A 6992-nucleotide genomic window follows, 5' to 3' on the forward strand; every position below is an offset into this window, starting at 1 on the left:
GATCCGGGATCAACTTTGACTTGGCAAGATTCCCAAGGGTTTGTTTGTTAACCCTTATATCCTTGGGTTAGGGCCGTACCCTATTAACCCAACTTAACCAATACCTTAAGTTCTATTAGTAGTAAATATGTTATTCCAATTTACTGATTGGTCTTTTGCTTCCAAGCAATTATCTAATTCATTTATCTTGGTCACTTTTTCCAAGAAAGGTGCTATGTTAGTATTACTACTCATCCTCTTGCAAGAAAAAATTGCACAGGAATCTGCCACTCCTATTCCAAGGATTTGGCTATTCCCTTGTGATCAAATCACAAGATCATGCGACTCTGCAACATGTTACACCAATGTTGCATCTAATCCATGGGACTATTTTACCCATCCAACAATGTCTTCTAATCACGGAATCATGATAAGATAGGAAACAGGGTTAGGGTGTCTTCATGACAATCCGTTCCTGATTGCACTTGGCCGATATTGTCAGTCCTAGGGTTCCAATTTCAAATCGAGTTTCATCCTTTTAGCGAGCAAACCTTAGGATAAAAACCCTAGATCATTTCTCGCAAGTATTTTCCTATTATCCCTTCATTTTGTGAATGTGGACAAGTCTTTAGAGTATAAGAGTTTCAGCTTTGGCAATAAGAGCGATTAGGTTACGTCCTCAACGTGCTAAACCCTAGTTAGCTCATTGGGATATGTTGCATTGAATTAACCCTTCCTAAACGGGTCCCTCGCGGTCTTAGGTGTTTAGGTTTAAACCAATTTACTTGTCTATTCTTAAATATATTTACGATACCATTTTTGTAACCACATGATGTATTGCCTACATATGAGTAGATTTATAATCCCTAATTTTTTCTCGTTAAGATCAAAGCGTAAGTTAAGTTATGCCGTAATTCCTATCGATCCTTCTATAACATGCAATCAAGATTCATGCTACTAAGCTTTAGGGCATAATTACGCAGTTGAAACGATATTTATACCAATTGACTAGAGTTTAATCTACTTCATGCAACTCAAGAACCATTTCATCCTTTGCAAATTCCTACGAATTGTTAGCAACTTTCTCTAACGAATCATTGCGAAGAAGAGATGTCTAATAATGTGACATGCGATTTATACTTCCATGCATAATCGAAGTGTATTATCATTATTTTGACTTGTACAGATGGGCATTAGTTAATCTAAGTTCGTTACTTTGCAATGCATGTAAACCAAGGGCCGAAAGGGTTTAATTTCCGGGGGATATAAGGGAAGAAAAAGGCCTTAAACTCCAAGGAAAAAGGGGTGTAAAAGATCACTTTGGGAAGGCAATTAAAAGGGGATTTTAAAAGATCCTGGGTAAATAAGAATCCGCTTGAGAGGGCAATAGGGAAGGGGGTTTAGAACCTCGGGCCAATGGGAGCTTGTGGGGAACCCAAGGGGGAAAAAGGGGCTTAATGAGCTTTTTAAAGGCCTTGGATGGGACCCCATGGGAAAGGGGGGTTCTAAATGGACTTAGTGGATTGAAAAAGGGGGGTAAGGGGTGTAAAAGACTACCTGTGAAGGGGTTAAATCCTCAGGGGTGGGGTTATAAAAACCCACTTTGTAAAGGCAATAGGAAAGGCCACAGGACGGGGGGCTTTGGATCCCGGGGCCGGGGGGGGGGGGGGGGGGGGGTATTAAACCCACTTGAAAGGGCCTTATGGAAGCCCACAAGAAGGGGGGCTTCCCAAAGGCCTTTAGAAGCTTCTAAAGCTTCTGGGTGTCGTGGAGACCCACGTGGAAGAGAGAGGAAGGCGGCAGCTGGCGCAGAATTAATTGGTGGCAGATGGCGGATGGTTGGCAGCGGTGGTGTCTTTCTTCCCTATGCCTGATCGCTTCCACCCGCGATGATGCTCTCCACTCTCTCTCTCTCTCGACATGGTCTGCAGTGTATGCTCCTCCACGGCTCCACCTCAGACTGGCGGCATCACGGCTCCTAGCTCTCCCCTTCAAGCTCCCATGGCGATGATTTTTATAGGGAGAGGGAGAGGTACCTCCCCTCCCCCACGCGGCCTGATGCATGAGCATCAACCATCCCCAAGCTCCAGCAAGGAGCTTATTCATAGCGCCTCCCCTCCCTCTCCTCCAGCACGACCGTCGGCTGGGGAAAAGAGGGGATAATTACGAAAAAAAATTTCCATAATTCCAACAATTATCCTTTTGGCCTCCTACCAAGAGGAGGTTCTTATGAATAATGCGGTTTTTTTAATTAAACATTAGTCCTAATTCTCGATTGGCCCATGAAGAGTGTATTATTAAAGATCGAACCGTTCATAACCACAAAGCCAGCATTGACATTTGCCCAAAACTTCACACAGCTCCGTAATATTTTTAGCAGAAATATTACATTCTCTCCCCCTTAGAGGAATCGAGATGTCCTCATCTCGAGACAAACTGGGAATATTGATGGTTGAGAGTGCTTTCATCCATCCAAGTGGCATCCTCCTCGGGATAATCTTTCCATAGGGAGATAGACACAGCGATACCATTGGAGTGGCTTGCTCCCCGATATACGAGAGCAGATTGATCCCGAGGAGATATGGGCCGTTAGGTTTTCACGAGCAAGCATCCCCCTACAGGTGGCAAGTGTAGGGCGGGCAGTGCCCCGTAGGGGATTTTCTTCACCGTTCGGGAGAGGGGGTGTCTTGCCCTTGACAGAGGGTAGTAGGATGAGGAGATAGCTACCCTTTCGTGGAGGAGGATTCGTATGGTGGGCCTTCAGGGAAAGACATGGTGATTGGACCCCTATGTTTTCTGGAGGGAGCTCAGGGAGTGGCGCCTTGGATCGGGGAGAGCAGACCACTTGATGAGCTAGAGTGGGATCCAAGAGAGTTGCTATGGCCGGAAATTGTGGTTGCCATGAAGCCACCAAGGTTCCTGGAGTACACTACCAAGATTGACAGACACGTACTGATGCAGGAGGATATGGATTGGGCATCGTCACATAGCAGGCACACTGGGCACAGCACTCCATCACGGAGCCTTTCTGATGGACTTTTTGGCGCCACCTATGGGATATCTGGAGGCTGAGAAGGGTATCATATTTTTTATGGTGGCTCATGGCACATGGAGGCTTGGCTGTGGGAAGTTGGCTTGCCCAAATGTAGAAGGAGGGAGGTTGTAAGTGCTACAAAAAGCAGCCTATGGAAACCTCAAAACACTGCCTTTGGTCATGTGAGGAGGCGCAAATCGTGTGGAGAGGAGCATGTCGCATCCTTCGCTGTATAGCACCCAGCCTTGGATGTATCTCATGGGGAGCTTTTTGTTGGCAGGCAGTCAGCTAGGCCCGCCATCTTCGATATGAGGTCCAGATGCAGGACACGATATTCATTATCGAGGCAGGGTTGTGTGCAGTGGTCGGTTTGGAGGCTCTACCCATCCGCTGTCGTAGAGATCGTGCGAGAGCTGCAGAACACGGGGTTCAAGGTATAGCAAGGAAAGAGGCTAACAAGAAGAACTCAAATATTGGATGTCAAAGATCATATATTCCTTGTCAAATGAGTTACAAGAAATCCATGTTCAGGATAAACCGAAGTATCTCATAAACTGTTTACATTCAGGTTTTTGAAGACAGTTACAGTAGGAAGGGAAACACTCTTCACATCAGCATGTTCATTTCGTAACTTGGCAGTTACTAGTTCAGCAGAGAATTACAGAAACTCCAAAAGAACATCTCTATAATGAGGTCAAGTCCTTCGTGCATGAGTAGAATTTACCACTTTCAAAATGTCATGACCAAAACCTGCTTCACGGTATTCAGACCAGCTTGGCTATGGATCCAGAAACCTGTTAGCCAATCCCTCTCGATTCCCTCCATCACCTATGGTTATGTGGATGATGCCACAAGGATCAAAGTGATGCTGAAAAACTCGAGTCATGGGTTCTTAAGCATGAACATGGCTGCAAAGATCATATCAACTTTTGCTTCTTTAAGGATGAACTCCATGGATTTCATCATTTTGTCACTATCACCCTGATATTTGAAATTGCTCTTGTTGTACCAAGGTGCATGTATGACAGCAAGGAGCCAAGGGGTTCTGACTCTATCCACTTTGGCCAAATCAGCCTGCAGCCACTTATACTAAATAGAGTCCCTACTGAAGTCAGTGTATGATCCTAGTATCAAAGCATGCACACCAGAAACCCCAAAAGAACAATAAAGGTTGGAGTCTGATCCACTCTCTTTGTAGGGCCTTTTTCATCTTGTATTATAAGATCTGAACGGTTCAATAACCAGCGGAATTTCCTCCATTTCATGATTCCCTTCAGTGATCATCCATGGCCGTGAACTAGCCAAGGGCTCAACAAGTTTTCCAAACGAGTCCCAGCGGCTTGAATATAGTCAGCATAGGAAAGATCTCCTGGGAGTATAGAAACATCAAAATCTGAGCTCGCAACTTGATTCAGGGTTGAGGAAGTCCAATCTGTCTGCTCCGAAAGATCTCCTGGAGAACTAAAGCCCAATTGTAAAGGGCATCATAATCTTGAGGATTCCTCTGTACTATGTTAGCATACCTTTTTGCAACAAACGCTTGAATTCACTGCCGAGAGTGTACTTCATCTCCAAATGCAAAAGGTAGTGGAGGTGAAGGAGCTGTAGCTCGTCATCTTGCGCAAAAATCTGTTAGCAATCAGCTCCACACACATCACTTTGGTTCACACCTTTGAGATATTGTCCAAGACAGGCAATTCAGTAGTAGCGGCTCCGGCATGATAAATTATGCACTCTAACATCAGATTCCAAAGCTTGAATCAAATAGAGCTTGTTGTTGTTGAATTTTCTGGATATGGGAAGAGATACTGCTGTGGAACTAAACGAGGCGCTTTGTTCCCCACGTGAATAGGACATTTGATTTTTCCTCTTTCATGCTTCAGTTTGATACTTAGCTCGCGCAAATTTCCTTTTGTCAATTCACTCTCCGGCTTGATGAACGAGACTGGTTCGAGGTCAAACTCCAGGATGAAAAACATCCAGATCCTCGAAGAAGAGAGACTTGAGCTCAATCAGTTGCTCAGAATTGAAACGCTCGGAGAGCCAGTACTCGCGAAATGCACGGCAACTGCGGACAAGGTTCCACCATTACGGTCCAGAGAGAGCTTGCCGTCCCAGGGTTCTCAGAACGCAAACTGGTCGCCGGAGGAGATGACGACGTCCAGATACTCTCCTCCTAGCTTTGCCACTAACACTGGAATGTATCAGAATTCCTATTTTTTTTTCGTATAGCTTCCATCTTCCGCATGTGTAGCAACTTCCGCCTTTTTCTTTCCTTAGAACGCCTATTGATGCTTTGATGATACCCCCAAATTGCTGAGGAGACGAATTCCCCCTCTTTGTCAATCTGATCCCTGCTTTTCCCGAAAATCCTCACGATCCTCCCTTCTTCCGAAAGTTGCTGCACTCCTCCACCCTCCAATCCAGCGTTTCTGTTCCTTTTTCGTCTTCTCTGCCTTCCCAGTAATCGGCATCGCTCCCTCATCTCCTCAGAAAGCGAAAAGGAAGGGCCCCTCCTCCAATTCAGGCGCAGCCCGCCACTTTACCTTTTTCAAAAATATACCTCTCTCTCTTTTCTTAGCTTTTTCTTTCCTTAGATCTTCTTGCCTTTTGGATCCCTTAGAGAACATGTGCTTCACACGTCTTTAGGTGTTAATAAAGATTAGGGTGATGAGAATACATATCATCCAATTATTCCACATATCTCAGTCCAGAGAATTCTCATAGCTTAGACTTGCTTGGGACTGTGCAGAGGGCAGTACCAGGAACATAGCCTCCTAAAACAATAATAGAGATGCATCACCATGATAAATCACCAATACAACCCAGCCCTCTCTTACATTGTCAATGAGCTTGCATACACCATGACCTTTGCCTCAGCTCTTGCCTCACGCACACAATAAAAATAGCCCTGTTTACAAGAGCAGAAGATTTAGGAGTCCATTCCTAATGATTTCTTGGATCCAATGTGCAGGAAATATATACATTGGCTGCGGATTACTAAAATGCATCACACAAACAATAAATCACACGCAGAAATTAACACAAATGCACAACAAAAATGGAGGTGTTCACGGCTCAGATGCGCAGCAACACGACATCCACCCCCTCTAAACCTGCGCATCCTCCGGATGTGCCAACTATCCAGGATCATTCAAGTCCACAAACAGGTCAAGTCCATCTTCTGATTCTAGTGAACTTGTTTCTCCATCAGCTTCATCATCTATGTTTTCTCTCTCTTCTGCATGTCTTACTTCTACTTGCTCTTCTTCTGTCAATGCTTCAAGTGCATATTCTTCATCCTCTCTTCTCTTGAAAATCTTGACTCGTTTTCCAGCAATAGGCACCCTCAATAATGTTCCATCTAATTCATCCAGCTCATAGGTACCATTGTCAAAAACCTTTTTCACTTCATACAGTCCAAACCATCTTTGAACCATTTTTCTCATACTACTATGCTGATTTTCTAGACTACTGTCGTAGACTAGAACCCAATCTCCTTCTTTTATGGCTCTAGGCCTCAAGCGATGCCTTAAATCAAACCTGTCCTTATTTCTGAGACGGGCTGCCTTCAAACGATCAACAGCTAGCTGCACATCTTCTGTCCTTCTCTCTAGTTGACGAATCCGAAGGGCTAACAGCTCTTCCCTTGATAAGTTCTCATGCCACGGAAGAACACTCCAAGTGAGAGCACAAATTTCAGTAGGCATGACAGGTTTTTGCCCATACATTAACTCCGCAGGCATGTATCCAGTAGTCACACTATGTGTAGAGCGATCAGCCCACAATGCAAAAGGTAGTAATCTCGGCCAATCTCCAATCCGACCTCTACAAGCTTTTGCCAATGCTTTAACTATGGGCGGATGTCCTCTTTCACTTTTGCCATTTCCCTCTGGATTATAGGCAGTAGTAAGAGCCAATTTAATCCCAAGCCGTGAGAAGAATTCTCTAGCTTCATCAGCATCTAGCTCTCCACGAT

The 6992-nt window shown here is 44.8% G+C and overlaps 1 pseudogene; it reads right to left on the reverse strand.

Moving 5' to 3' along the window:
• Positions 1-3707: 3707 nt before the first annotated feature.
• On the reverse strand, positions 3708-5498 carry LOC148040654 (purple acid phosphatase 18-like; annotated as a pseudogene).
• Between the last annotated feature and the right edge of the window lie 1494 nt (positions 5499-6992).

This window comes from Lygodium microphyllum, chromosome 2 (genome assembly GCF_053477565.2).
Source record: "Lygodium microphyllum isolate KBCC chromosome 2, Lygodium_microphyllum_v1.1.10, whole genome shotgun sequence".
NCBI classification, from domain to species: domain Eukaryota; kingdom Viridiplantae; phylum Streptophyta; class Polypodiopsida; order Schizaeales; family Lygodiaceae; genus Lygodium; species Lygodium microphyllum.